Genomic DNA, 15,874 nt, shown 5'->3' with positions numbered 1-15,874 from the left:
CATCATTGCCGTCATCTAACCGCAGGCATACGCCTCTACAAAAATACCATGAAGTATAGAGTAAAAGCAGGCGTGTCTCACTCCGCGATTTCATCGCTTTGCTACAGGTAGCTAAAAGTACATCCGTTCGGCACCAATTTTGGGGTTTGCCATAAGCCGCGCGTGGCGCTGTCGCCACCTAGCGGCCATATCTGTGCTGATCGTGACAGACGCGTTTTGTTAGAGAGTGAGTCTTCTGTACCTAGTACTATTGGTAAAAGGAGCGAAATCTCTTATGGTAGAACAGTTAATTGTAAAAGTGTCCAGCAGTTAGTAAATAATAGTTCCAAATCTCTCCAGAGTAGCGCTAGAGTAGCTAAGGACGTGACGGAATGAAGTGCGCTGACAATGATTTGATTTTTTTATAATTATATTCTAGGTATTGTAGCGCCACCTATTTAAGGTTTTTGACGGTAACTTTTTGATACATGGAGATTGTTTTCCTTACCTTTACCTCCCATAAAAAATATTTTAACAACCTGTCAATACGATAAATGAACGAAACGCAGACGATTGTAGCTGTCAATTTCCTCACACCTATAAGTAGACGTAATGTAGACAGGTTAATTATGAACGGATGAATATTTCGATGTTAATTTGACATTTAATCATCTTGTAAATTAAGGTGATTTAAATTCTGAATTACAGATGTTAGAAACAAGTTTGGTCTCACAGTTATATACAACATACATTTTATTTATGAAATAAAATGTTTATTTGTATATGATATTTAAATTCTCCAATCTCCATTTATGCCATGTGAATCCGCGTCGCTAGCGGCTCAGAGGGCTTACCGCGAACACAGAATAAATAATAGTTAGTACTATCGTACAGGTATGTCCCGGGACCCGGGTATGTCCTTAAACTACGTCCAGGACCCGGGTATGTCCTTAAACTACGTCCAGGACCCGGGTATGTTCTTAAACCACGCCCAAGACCACCGGTGGACGGGCAGCAGCGTCCCTCAAATTCGGTGTACTCGACTGCGATCGCCAACCCGCCTGCCAAGCGTGGCGATTATGGCATTCACCCCCCAAAAAAGGGGGTGGCCTATGTTCAGCAGTGGACGTCTTATGGCTGAGATGATTATGATGATGACTATCGTACAGAAAGGAAACTTCCTACAAAACCGAAGTTTGACAGCGGTTCAGGGTCACTATCCCTTTCGGCTATTTAGGGTTGTCAAAATTCAAGTGATTATCTTATCTGTGGTCGTGCACGCAAAAGGAAGTCAAGTGGTGCCAACCCTAATAATTGCTCGGAGCAATGCTGAGCCGAGCGGAGCCGAGTTTGTCCGATCTCAGGAGTTTCGCACCCCTGCCGCGAACAACATTCGATATGTTGCCTCTCTGTTGCACTTGTAAATTCGTACGTAAGCGTGACAGGGCAGGCAACACGTCGAACGTGGTTGGCGGTAGGCCCTGAGGTGTCCTAAACCGTCTTGGTTGAATGGCCTCCTATTTACACAACACGGTGCTTCACCCATTGTTCTCATCGTCATAATCCGCGGTTTGTAAACTTTCTTCGCTCATCGTGGTCCCATAGCACAGTACAAACATAAACAGTACATAGAGTACTTTAACTTGAACTTAATTCATGTGTTTTCTATGTATTTCAGTATTATTATATATATCATTGTAATTGTGTTGTGTGTTTGTGAATTTTATTTATTATTTTATTTTATTTATTTTTATTGTCTGAGTACCCACAACACAAGCCTTCTTGAGATTACTGAGACAACCCTTATTAGAATGTCCTATAATATTTATTTATTTTATTAAGTATATTTAATACCACGACAAGGAGGAGATAGAAACGATATAGAGATCTACTGTAAATCTAGTTGATCTCTATATCGTTTCTAGATCTTGTGATTATCTCGAAATCCGAATACAGGCATTTGTCTAGATACTGCGTACTGCGTGTAGCTTGCTCGGTGGAGTAGCGTGCCGAATATGAGTCTGAACATGCGGTTCTCACGCTGGTCATTCATAACAACGGCAGTTACGAACCTACGTGGAGAATGCTCGTCTGCCGGTTGTCTAATGCCGTGATCCTTTCTACAGTTTAACTTAAGGAATTAGGACAAACAGTAGTGAAATATGTCCTACCAAATCATCATCATCATCTCAGCCTATATACGTCCCACTGCTGGGCACAGGCCTCCTCTCGAGCGCCCCAAACCTACCAAATTCCTACCAAATCCTACCAAACCTTAATTAATTAGTTAATGGAAGTAGTTAAGTACAAACGTTGCTAATGATAACCCTAAACATCTTTCACTATACAACTATGGTCAAGTCCTTCATTTTATTAAAATTTTATTGCTATGCTGAATTGGTGAATATACTTGTAATATTTCTACATCTGCTACTTATCCAGAAATATTCCCATATCCATTGTAGAGAGACAATAATTAACCACTTCTTACCTTAATAAAGCGTCATCCTAATAATAAGATTCAATTTCTCTTTTACATTAGAACTTTTAGAAGATAACATCTTTTGAAAAAAAAAAAAACAGTGCGTAAGTATGTCTGGTTAGGTAGCCGAGAAGATACCAGCCGGCGTATTATGGATGGCTTTATCCATCTTTATCCACGTGATAAAACAACTGTCACTTTTTAACACCGTAGGATAGAAAGTGACGGACACCGTTTTATCACGTTGTCACGTAGACAAGAACGACCATCATATCCATACAGGGGTCCGGAAAAACATGAGTTGAAGAGAAAAAAATTATAGTCTCATTTATAAACTTTCAATTTACGTTTATAATCAATCATCTGTTGCAATTAAAGCAATTCACACGTCGCAACGAAAATATTAATAACACTTTCAAACCACTCCGTGATATCTGTCCACTTTAACAGCTATAACTGTTTCTATAATTATAACCTTCATCAGCACCGGCCATTGTTGGAGATGCCCTATGAGAACACATTTGAATATGTGAATAACAGAATCCAATCCGAAAGAGGCGGTATAAGTAACCAATAAACACACAAATGTCACGGAGATAATTTATCTGAATCAATTTGCATGATGCTCGGAAGATATGGTCCGAAAAACTTAAAAAAAGCGTATGTCAAGCGCTTTGACGAGCGTTTTGACTGCGTTTTGGTTTCGCACTAGAAAGAACGAGTATCGCACGAGATTTCTCCAGAATACGGGAACCTGTTTGTCTCGAGCCGTGCCTTATGGTGTTTTCTCTCGTAACCGTTTTGATAATGAAGCAGACGAGCTGGTATCTTCTGATTAGCCCGAGCGTTTTGGAGGTTAATCGGTCAAATTATTCCGTTAAGGCATTAGTTAATGTGATAAAAAGGGAATAATTATTCAAATTTTAATCATACAGCACTTAAGAGTATACATGTTATTATTTGGGAATTCAAATACAGATTATGTCGAGGGTCTATGATAATTATAGAAGCTAGTATGTCAGCCTACAGCGCACTAGATTTTCGTATTTGTTTCCCGAATTTATGATTTTCGTTTCTTGATTGATTTATAGATGGACAACACAACACAAACTATTAATATTCAAATAAATATTAACAAACCACAGGCACATTATCAATACTTTTTTAAGATGCTCCCAAGACGCGACCATTTCGAGCACCAACCATCGCTACAAGCACTCTAAGTTTAGAGTTATTTATAGTCTGAGTTTATGATCACCGAGGACAGCTTAACGCCCAAACTATAGTCCGGCCTATTTGCATTTTATGGCCACTCTTAACTGATCGTTCCATCAATGTTTTATGCTAATCCATTGTTCTAAAAGCTTTTATCTAAATAGCTGAGGTGTCAATATTGACGGGAATTGGAGTTGTTAATAAATGTTATTATGCCTTAGATTCTTTTATCTGTCAGCTATTGTTATTAGCTATTGTACTCATTGGTTTGTTGGACGTTCTAAACGTCGAGATTATAAATGACATCATAATTCACAAACTCAAGTTTCACTCGAGGCTGGATTTCAATACGTTTCTTCGAGAGGTATAAAAAACGAGTTGTTCAAAAAATAACGAATGTTTGTAAAAACACTGTCGCCTCAAATTAAGAAAGTGAGCGTGAAGGAATGTCACCACAAAGGTATGCTTATTGGGCAACCAAACTATCTAATTTGTGGATGAGAAATGTCGACAATAACACTTGATCTTGTCGACCGTACCGTAACAAAGGTAATTTTAAATAAGATCTTGTTGTTACACATGTAATGTAGGTACTGTGGAGGCTACTATTCTGCCAACTATGTCGTTATAGCTAAGGATTGGTATGGGATTTTGTATTAGATTCAACGGGCATAAGTAATGAACTTTAAAGGGCCGTCACAATTAATCACTGCTTGGTCGACGTGGCACCCAAAAAGGCCCGCTAACATAATAACAAGGATTGGTCGTAGACCATTAAAAATAACTAAGTAAGTAGTTTATTTTTCATGTGTAGTATATAATGATATAAATTCTCGCAAACCAACAATAGTACAAATAATACCGATAGAACGACTTACTGCCGTATTCGAACTTCAAGATATTCACAAGAGACGACACGTACTAGATCCATTCTAGATACGTTATAGTTTAGATATCAACTACATAGTTGTCTTTTGCATCGCAATTCGGGCAACCAATGTCACTTTTACGTTAGATAGAGTAAGATAATATATCTAGTAGATGTGAATTGGATCTCTAAGTCATATCTTGTGGAAATCGTACAAGAATATCTCCAGAATCGCGCAAATGTCAAATTTGACAGGTTAGATCTTAAGCATATCGTTATCGTATCTTGGTGATGTCTAAAAGATATCTAATAGATGTCTATTTCAAAATCCGAATTTGGCCCTTAGAAGTTATCGTTGTACCCCCGACAAGTTTTAACCTTATGCAAAAGTACCTACGCTTAGAGTAATTTGAGAAGGTCAGCAACGATGGCACGCCCCCTGGTGTTGCAGGTGGCCATGGGTGACGGTAATCGCTTACCATCAAGGGATTCGTCTGTTCGTATGCCTCCTATACCATAAAAATTTGCTAAATAAAAAAAAACGTTAACGATTTCTTAAATAACAACAAGTAAAACTAAAACGAGTCAACGTACGCAACATCATTAAAAACGCAAAAGAGCATGTCAATTTACAGCCTCAATCCATTCAACAAAAGGTAGAAGGAGAGGCGTAATAAAACAATAAACGAGTCTAGTGATGTACATATTAAGTAAGTATTTTAAATAAGGAATCCGTGAACCGCGACGTATTCTCACGGCGATCGCGGTCTGCGCGCACGCACGGAAAAATCAAAGATGGCGGCGATGTGGGAGAGGGATCTTATTGATATGACGTATTTGGACATCCCGTTAGTCTCCTATTACATCCGTAAGGTCAAGTGCTATGTCCTATTGATGGACCCACGGATCAATAAGATTAGTACTTACCTAGCCAATCTCACACCTATTTATAGTACTGCATAGAAAAACCTATTTAAGGTCAGTGTGGCTAAAGAAAAAGCGTGGCACTCACGACGGATCGAAAACTGGTATACCTATGCAGTCATAGTCATAGTTGTTTGTGTGTTGGTTTGGGGATTGGTTTGGGGACATGATGTTGGTATATTCCTACATATTTAATTTTATACTCAAGACGGATTGTCAAAGGCCGCTATTATGTTTAATTTTTCTCGGAGGCTTTTTAATCTTAAAAGGGTAAAAATATCTAAGGTACTCTTAGCTATTAAATAATATATATCGAAATACAAAGCTCCCATAGTAGCTCCATAGTATTGCCAGTATAAATTATCTAAACTTGTTTGTTGTTTTTTAACACTTAAGTCCATGTCATAAACCTGTGAGAAAACTCGTGTTTTTTAACCGCAAAAACATAAAAGCTGCACCAAGTTTCAACGTAACCGGGAAGCGACCAGCCACCGCGCTCCCACAGTTATCCCACACTTTGTGGCCGTTGCTCAATATATCAATAAACTCTATTAGAAAACAATTGTTACAATTACGTAGGAAACACGACTCAGCGCGATAGACTTTCGTGGAACTGCAAATCGGTATATCTCGGGGCAAAAAAGTTGAACGAAATGATGAGACCATAATTTTCGCAGAACTCCTAGCGAATAACGAGTAGTAATCACGCTGTTTTTAAGAAGATTCGTTATTCTTTATTCTTTATTTATTTATTCATAACAATAAAATTATTGTGTTGAACATAAGCTTAAAATTAAAAATTAACACTACATTAAATTAAATTACATTAAATTAAAGCTCAATTAAGTGATCCCAAGCTGGTGATATTAATAAAAGTATATATATTAAAATTCAAATTGTTTTAATTAAAATTGTATCAGGTCAAGGAATAAAATGTAAATGAAAATAAATATATTAAAAATTTAAAATTACTAACTAAGATATGAGCAAATTAAATAATATCATCACTTTGGTATCGTCTTAGAAAATAAGTCACATTAAAACATAAAATCAATGAAAAATATGTATATCAGTATAACAAACTACTATTAACAGCTATCGGCTATAAAGTCAGTTATACAATAGTACGACTTTTTTAGTAGATAATTTTTGAGTCTTGCATTGAAAATTTTACTGTTACTAATTGTTTTAAACTCAGTTGGTAATTTATTGTAGAGAAAAACGGCCTGATAACTTGTGGCGTGCTTCATAACGTTAAGCCTCGGGACTACAGAATTTTTAATGTCTTTTCGCCTAGTAGACAGCCTGGTTTCCCTCTCGGTCGTGCTCTCATACTTGTGTAGGTGTTTTACTAAGTCCGTTAAAAGTACAAGAATGTAAAGACACGGTGCGGTAAGGATTCTGAGTTTGATGAAATGGTCTCTGCAAGAAGCCATTTGAGGTATGCGTACAATAGTTCTGATTGCCCTTTTTTGTAATATAAAGGCAGCATTTACATTATAGTTATAGCTGTTGCCCCATAATTTGATGCTATAACGAAGCTTTGCTTCTATAAGAGCGTGATATACCATTTTTAGTTGTGCGGTATTTATAGAGTCTCGCAGACAGCGTAAGGCATAACAAGAGGAACTAATGGTATTGCTCAGTGCCTGTATTTCGTGCTTCCAGTTAAGTTGTGCGTCAATATAGACCCCCAACAATTTAACAACATCAGCTTGCATAATTTTGTTACCGTTTAAACTTATTTCCAAACTATCAGATTTTTTTGCTGTCGCTGAAAATAGTATGACACTGGTTTTGTTGCTGTTTAGTCTTAGATTATTTATTGAGAACCACTCATTAAAAGCTAATACTGCAGCATTCCCCCTTACATTTAACTGCGTCATATTTTCAGCAGTTATAATAGCATTAGTGTCATCTGCGAAAACAGCTAACTTGGTATGAGGTTGTGAATTTATTATGTATGGTATCAAATCGTTCATAAATAGTACAAAAAATTTTAAAATAAGATTTAAAATAAGAGTTAGGTATATTTTGATCCGCGAAAGATAAATGTCTGGTTAGAATTTTTCTTTTGACATCGAATAGGTAGAAATTAAAAAAACATTTAGCAGGGCTTGAACTTGTACCTCAAAGGTTAGGTAGTTACCTACGAATTTGTCGAGCTTTAAAAACCTGCACGATAAATTTTCGTTTCTTTGGTTAATATAATTACACTACATTCTCTAAAAATACACTAAAACCTTCGCGAAGTCTTATAGAACATTTAGCTATTCAATCTTGTGAATACAAGTTCTATAATAATAACTTATACTGCCTAGTCCAGCTAACTATGGGCGCCAATGGTCAACCCTGTTTGACCACAATCACATAGCATTATCTAACTGGACCAAATTACCGACATGCACCCTCAATCTTTTATAAAGACATCAGAAACAATAAAATTGCTGCAGCTTTTACGTCTCTTCCTTATTACAGCCTACCCTTTGACAACTATGGGCAGTTGGTGGGTTTCTTTATTCATAACGCGATTAGCCTATGACCGGGCTTGTAAAATGTAGCAATTAGATCGGGCGAGGCGTCATGGCTCGGCTGTGTTCCCACACGGCTCGTGGCCTGGGGCTTTTGAAATTGAAGACGTTTTTCTGGTTTGCATGCAAAAGAGAAGGAAATGTTAGAAGCAAAAAGCTTATTATATTCCTGTATTGCTGATGACTTTGATCTTAGGATAGAATAGACGAACGAAGAAGTTTGTATGATGCTTAAATTGTGGAAGCCTTTTTAGACAAGGTTTGTTAAGAGGTTTGTTCTTTTTTAAATCAAAACAGCAGGCGAAAGAGACAATATATTACAAGATTTACAAGCCATAAGTTAATTTAAATTCCTCTGATGAGTTAAGTCTTAAAAAACAGCCTACGTGTGATACGCCTTTCCAAAGCTGTATTAGGTAACGTTGACATCAATAAAAGTCACAGTAAGCCGTAAGCCTAAGCTACATTTTAGGGAGCCATAAAATGAAAGAAGCGTGTTCGTAACAACCGTAAGTAATGTTTCACAATGCACAATGATCTACAGCATTTAACTTATCATCAGTGGACCCTATGTCCTTGAAATAAGGACTACATAAAGTCATTTAAATGTGGGCGATGGAACAATGGTGGTTTTTGTGGCGGTTAGTCACAGGAGGCCCGAATCCTTGCAGACGGAAGGGTGAGTCAGCAGGTCGTGGTTCAGAGAGCACGATGGAACTGACAATATAGCCTGCCTTGTTACGGTTCAACTTTTATGCCCCTTATATTCTTATTCGCCAACATTTTAGTCAGTGCATATAAAACAAAGTATGATTTTTAGTGTTCCGTGCAAAACTTTGTTCACGGAACACTTATGGGATCACTTCGGTCTTTCAAATCAGTTTTTTTAAAGTTACATATTAGAAATTCAGTTATAATGTAAAACAAAATGAAATATGACCAGTGAATGATAAAATAGAAGTCAAAGCTTAAAGAGATAGACAATTCAATGTCAAAAAATATCTATTCTGTTTCTTTTAATACACACGAAGCAGGAGACTTCTATTGAAAATCAACTGCTGAAGACAAGTGGAAGACATCTCACTAACTCACTCTAAATAATTCTGTCACCGACATTGACAGAACAAAGTGTGGGAGTGTCATTAGATATTTATTGCAAGTGTCCTGTTCTTTTTATAACTAATTATTTTAAAAAGTGGAAGACATCTTTGTAGATGTCTGTCGAACGGAATAAAGTTTAATTTGACAAAACTTTTAAATTAATTTAAGGTACTTACTCTCCATTTCTGTTTGCATGTTTTCGAGAGGGGCTGACTTAAAATTACTATGTAAGATATGAAATCATTTTTTTTTTCCTTTTATTAGCCTACTTTGGTGTCCCACTGCTGCTGGGCCAAGGCCTCCTCTCGTTTTCTCCACTCGATCCACTAAATAAATATTATGAGGTATTTACCTACTACCTATTCCATATAATTCGACCTAGTCCCACATGATGTTGGTTAGCTAGATTCATGTGCTTGGAATGATTGTCTTTATTCTAATCACTTTCGCGTCTCCTGACCTACTTGACACCAGGTTTAAAAAAAGGAAAAAATACACCGTATTCAACTGTCGCAGTGACCCGGTGTGGCGAAGGAGCCAATGGAGCGAGTAATACGACTCAGACAGACGGCACTTTATCAGGAACTAGTACACGTTTAATTACACGTCTATTTATTTTATTAAGTATCAGGTGTAAGTAAAGGGTCTATCATTAACAGGTTGTGTAGGTAATCAAGTTTAAACTGATCTCGGTTAATTAACCATTAGAATCATCGGATATTCCTGTTATACTTATTATGGGGCTAAATATACCGATAAAATTAAAGGATTTGTTCTTTGGATTTTACGTGGTTCATAAGGAAAAAGCTCCGCTTGATAAATAGGTGGACGGAGATTTGTAAAATAGGAGCTTAACTGCTTTTTGCCACAGTCTAGTGTCTAACATGTCATTTATTGGTAGTTTGTTGGTGGTCTCAAAAGATTTACAAATTGTTTTTATCTTCTGTGACATAAATTCAAAATAATATACGGTTTACGAAATCTATTGTAAACACCGGAGCTAAAATTATGCTCTAAATTATTTAAGCATTAGAGTGTTTCCGGCTGACTTAGAAAAACGTTTAAATGGAAGGTAGGAGCTATCATTTTAACCACATAACTACAGCACATCCGAATCTAAGGGTCCAGCATATAACTACCTTCCATTACGCATAGTTGTGAAGAAACTCGAAGTCACATTTCACTGGTAATTGAAGACTCAAGATGCGCCTGCGTCTGTGCAGTGCAGCCAATGAAATCACAGCTCCGTGGAAACGCCTGATAGCACATTTCCGGACACACACGTCGCCACCGAAATTGATACAAAATTATATGATGACGTAATTTTAGTCAAACAAATCGCCATGACGTGATCGTAGTTTTACCGTTATTGATGTTCGCTGGCCGGAGAGAATGATTAAAGGATGCCGCCGTGCAAAAAGACAATATTACAGACTTAATCGCATTAGAGTAGGCATACAATTATTTAGTTTTTTTGTCACCCGCGGAATCGGATCGTGCTGTATATATTAAGTACTTCTAGATTCTTGTGTCATATGCCAAAAAAACATTAATTGATCTGACTAGGTTAGTCTCCGCCACAAAACGACTCAGGTCTGAGACATTTGAGGTTAATGCCTAGGGTTAGAAAGTTTTATTACCGTAATCGCTGCTACAATGGACAATTTGGCTAACAATAATGCCAATTCAAATCCTAAAGACCATTGCAACTTCCTTGATTTCAACAGATTATTCTTTCTTTAGCGATTTTCCGCCAATAGTTTCAGAATTGACTGACGAAGATATGAGTACACTCTTATTAACATAAGAGTGACATTCCATTTCCAACTGCAGCTGCAATACTGTTTATTTTACTATGGAAATTTACAAATGACAGCGACGCGTTTCCATAGTAAAATGAACAGTATTGCAGCTGCAGTTGGAAATGGAATGTCACTTTACTAGTGCGTGTTTGATAACAGGGTCCCATTTCTCAAACGATATTAGTCTAATATTATTAGTGTGTTGTCATGGCCACCCATACGATTTGACAGTTCGTGGACTTATAATATTAGTCTAATATCGTTCGAGAAATGGGGCCCAGTTGTAGGGTGTTGGGGGTAGTCGTAGTAATATCTATCTAACTAAACATTCATTTTACTAAACCATTTATCAAGTATTTGTAAGCACTTTGTTCGTTCTGATATATCTGATGAATACCTACTATACATTAGGGCTGTCACAAATAGTGACCTATCGCACAATTGTTCATCGCATCATCGCACGTGCCTATGTAACTCGAAGTTATAAGACTTCAGAGACGCATTTCATGTTTTGTCAATTATTATTTTTATTATGTATGTAAAGCGTCAAAATTCAAATTAAAATACCGTTGAAGGTATTCTAAGATCACAGACAGTAAAGTAGATGACCAGCACAAGTTCTTCAAGACGTACAGAATGAAACAATTAAATCATGCACCGTGACGGGCACCCACAAAACCGCTTATTAAAAATGCAATAAAATGACCCACAACGTGAAGTCGAAATTATGGCCGCGTGGGATTTGAATTTACACTCTACTGAAATGATTACAATAAAATACACGAATTCTATTAAAACTTTTAAATAATAGCTTTTTTCAAGGTATAGACAATTCAAGTTATACCTAAAATCAAAAAATCATTAAGTTAGACATAAAGTACTAGTTATGTCAAATTGTGCCAGAAAGAATAAACTTTTTGTTAACCGATCGCCACTTACCTGAGGCGGTTAGTAGGAAGTTGTAGTTAAATACCAGATAATAGAGTGTGTGCGGAAAGAATCGTAGAATGTATGGAGCCCAATATATTGCACGATTCTTCTTTTCCGAATAGACTCGACCTAGGTTGCAGGCGACATATTATGTACTAGTAGGTAATGACTAAAACTAGATTTAGTCTATTAAATCCCCGAAACTAAGCTACCTTCTACTAGAAAACCTTTGCGTAGCTTCTAGCCTCTACCAACAGCCAGAATTGTGACCTATAGCAGGCGTGTCTCACTCCGCGATTTCGTCGCTTTGCTACAGGTAGCTAAAAGTACATCCGTTCGGCCCCAATTTTGGGGTTTGCCATAAGCCGCACGTGGCGCTGTCGCCACCTAGCGGCCATATCTGTGCTGATCGTAACAGAAGCGTTTTGTTAGAGAGTGAGTCTTCTGTACTTAGTACTATTATTTATTCTGTGCCTATAGTTTGGTCCAGCAAACACCAAAGGACCATTTCAGCTTTCGGCACACGGGTTCCTTAGAATACAATGATACTCGTAATTACGTCGTAATTAAGCGCAGGTGGAAGGGCGTCTAGTGTGTTCCCACGGGGTTCCCACGATAAGTTCCTTCCTGAGGCGGCGACCCGTGACGCTACCGTCTTGGCGCTGCTGGGCGCCCTCCTCGCGCCTCTATTGTTACACGACTGACTTACATATATTGGTTCCAACATTTGACACACAGCCATCTCCTCAACATCCTGCTCTGTGCGAAGACTAATTGTGAAAGAGTGATAGAGGTAGGAATGATAGAGGACTTTTATACTGTTTGTTTGTTTTATACTGTGTGTTACTGTGTGTGTGTGTGTGTGTGCTGTGTGTTGTGTACTTTTATAGTGTTAGGCTGACTGTACCTGTAAATCTTCAAAGGGCCACGGTTGGGCCTTGCAAAAAACAAGTGACGGTAGATGCTACCATAATCGACAATAATCGGTCGGTCCATCCAAAATTTGAACATCGAACGCGAATGCCTAAATGGCCAGTTTTATTAACCGACTTCCAAATCTAAAAGGAGGAGGTTATCAATTCGGTTGTATGTTTTTTTTTTTATTTTTTTTATTTTTTTTTATGTTTGTTACTCCATATCTCCGTCATTACTGGGCCGATTTTGAAAATTATTTTTTTGATTGAATGTATATGCATACAGATTGGTCCCGTTTTTGTCAAAACCCAGTTCTGATGATGGGATCCATGAGGAATCGAGGGAACTCCTCAAATCTTAAAGGCATACATATACAACAAGGCAACAAATCAAGCATATACACCCAAAAAAGTGACATTTGATGAAGTGGAACTGCTGATGATGATCAGAACGGAACTCTTTAACGACGCATAGTTCACGGTTGGCGATTTGTCCTCTTCGTTATGTTTGTTAAGCAAGTTAAGTTTTTAAGCCACATTTTTGTCAAGCTCGAGTTCTGATGATGGGATCCATGAGGAATCAAGGGAACTCCTCAAATCTTAAAGGCATGCGTATAGAGATTTTTGTATTTACATCAGAAAATCAAGCATTTTCATTAAAAACTGTTGCATTTGATGAAGTGGAACTGCTGATGATGATCAGAACTAGAGATGGGCGCCAGCGGGTAAATACCGGGAAAATACCCAAAACTACCCAATCTACCCGATATTTACCCGTATCTACCCAAATTGTTGGGTATTTAAAATTTGTTCGTATAATTGAAGAAATTCATTATATAACTAAGATATATCAATATTATTATCGTATAGATATTAAAATAAGTTAAAATAAAGTATACAAATCACAATCTCACAACTTTTTTGTACACAATTTTTTTTTTTCGTGATTTTTTTTTTTATACCTATATACCTACTATTTTTTAAGTGTTGTCATATTTTGGTTTTGATATTTCTACATTTTATTTTATTTATCGTTTAATACAGTAATTTTTTCGTTAGGTATATGGCCAAATTTGATTTACTATAACCAGTTTGGATGAAATTTTGTGTGTATCTAAATTGTTTGATCTCAACCAGATCCCGAAAATGAGGATTCGAGAGCCTCATTAATCCGCCACTTTACCGAAAACTTGCCAGAAATTAACACTGACGAAATCAAGATGCCCCTCAGGCAGCTTAAAAATGGAAGAGCCCCAGGCGAGGGCGGCGTTACGAGCTTCTGAAAGCGGGAGGCAAACCTGCACTGAAGGAGCTCCAGAACATCTTTAACGCCGTTCTTTTCGATGGGAGAACTCCAGAGGTGTGGAGTAGGAGTGTAGTCGTGCTGTTCTTCAAAAAGGGAAATAAGGCCCTATTGAAGAACTACCGACCCATTTCGCTCCTAAGCCACATCTACAAGCTGTTTTCGAGGGTCATCACGAACCGCCTAGCACGAAGACTCGGCGAATTTCAGCCACCGGAGCAGGCCGGATTTCGAGGAGGATACGGCACCATAGACCACATCTTCATAGTGCGGCAGATTATACAGAAGACTGAAGAGTATAATCGGCCCCTGTGCTTAGCATTTGTGGACTATGAGAAAGCCTTTGACTCCATTGAAGTCTGGGCTGTTCTGGATTCCCTGCAGCGATGCCAAGTCGACTAGTGATATATCCAAGACGTCTGTACAACGCAGCTACCATGGCCGTCCAAGTCCAAAACCAGCAGACTAAGCTTATCCCCATGCATCGTGGTGTGAGACAAGGGGATGTGATTTCCCCCAAATTGTTTACAAATGCATTGGAGGATATGTTTAAAACGCTTGACTGGAAGGAACATGGTATTAACATTAATGGCGAATACATCTCACACTTGCAATTTGCGGACGACATCGTCACCATGGCTGAGACGTTGCAGGATTTAGAGCATATGCTGACCGGTCTAGCTGATTCTTTTCAACGTATAGGTCTCCGGATGAATTTGGACAAAACGAAAGTTATGTTCAAGAAATGTGTTGCTCCGGGACCTATTTCAGTACAAGGGGCTGTTCTCGAGGTTGTTCAGGAATACGTCTACCTCGGGCAAATACTGCAGTTAGGAAGGAACAACTTCGAGAAAGAGTCGAATAGAAGGATACAGCTGGGCTGGGCAGCATATGGGAAGCTGCGTCGAGTCTTCACGTCGTCAATCCCACAGAGCCTGAAGACAAAAGTCTTCAATCAGTGCGTCCTACCCGTGATGACATACGGAGTCGAAACGTGGACACTCACGGTAGGGTCAGTCCATAAATTCAAAGTCGCTCAGCGAGCAATGGAAAGGGCTATGCTCGGAGTCTCTCTGAGGGATCGTATTCGAAATGAAGTCATCCGTCAGAGAACTAAAGTCGTCGACATAGCCCACCGGATTAGCAAGCTGAAGTGGCAGTGGGCCGGTCATATTAGCCGTAGAACCGATAACCGTTGGGGTTGACGAGTTCTCGAGTGGAGACCGCGCATCGGCAAACGTAGAGTAGGACGCCCTCAGACTAGATGGAGCGATGATCTTCGCAAGGCGGCCAGCAAGAGCTGGATCAAAGTTGCCGGAAATCGTGCTCAATGGCGTGCAATAGGAGATGCCTATGTCCAGCAGTGGACGAGAGTAGGCTGATGATGATGATGATGATGATGAGAATACAATATGACCCAGTAGGTGGCACTGCTATCGGTATATATATAGCCAATAGTGTTTTTAAACAATCCAGGTACCGGTTGAAATATACTTATACAAAATTTCATCCAAATCGGTTTCAGTAAATAATATTAGGTGATATACCAACAGCAGCGCCACCAACCGGGTCCAATAGTGTTTTCAAACAATACAGGTACCGGTTGAAATATATACACAAAATTTCATCCAAATCGGTTTCAGTCAGTAATTTAATATTAGGTGATATACTGACAGCAACGCCACCTACCGGGTCCAATAGTTTTTCAAACCAACCAGATACCCGTTGAAATATACATATATAATAGTCATATACACAAAATTTCACCCAAATCGGTTTCAGTAAATCGAATTTGGCTATATACCGATAGCAGCGCCACCTACCG

At 38.4% G+C, this 15,874-nt stretch overlaps 1 protein-coding gene across 1 annotated transcript in view; it reads right to left on the bottom strand.

The window, feature by feature from the left end:
- The window catches only part of LOC134664270 (uncharacterized), a 121,239-nt gene that overhangs the window by 90,005 nt on the left and 15,360 nt on the right, over positions 1-15,874 (bottom strand). The window lies entirely within an intron of this gene.

This window comes from Cydia fagiglandana, chromosome 5 (assembly GCF_963556715.1).
Source record: "Cydia fagiglandana chromosome 5, ilCydFagi1.1, whole genome shotgun sequence".
In the NCBI taxonomy this organism is placed as follows: domain Eukaryota; kingdom Metazoa; phylum Arthropoda; class Insecta; order Lepidoptera; family Tortricidae; genus Cydia; species Cydia fagiglandana.
The sequence above is the reverse complement of the archived record's forward strand: the minus strand, read 5'-3'. Positions and strand labels throughout refer to the sequence as shown.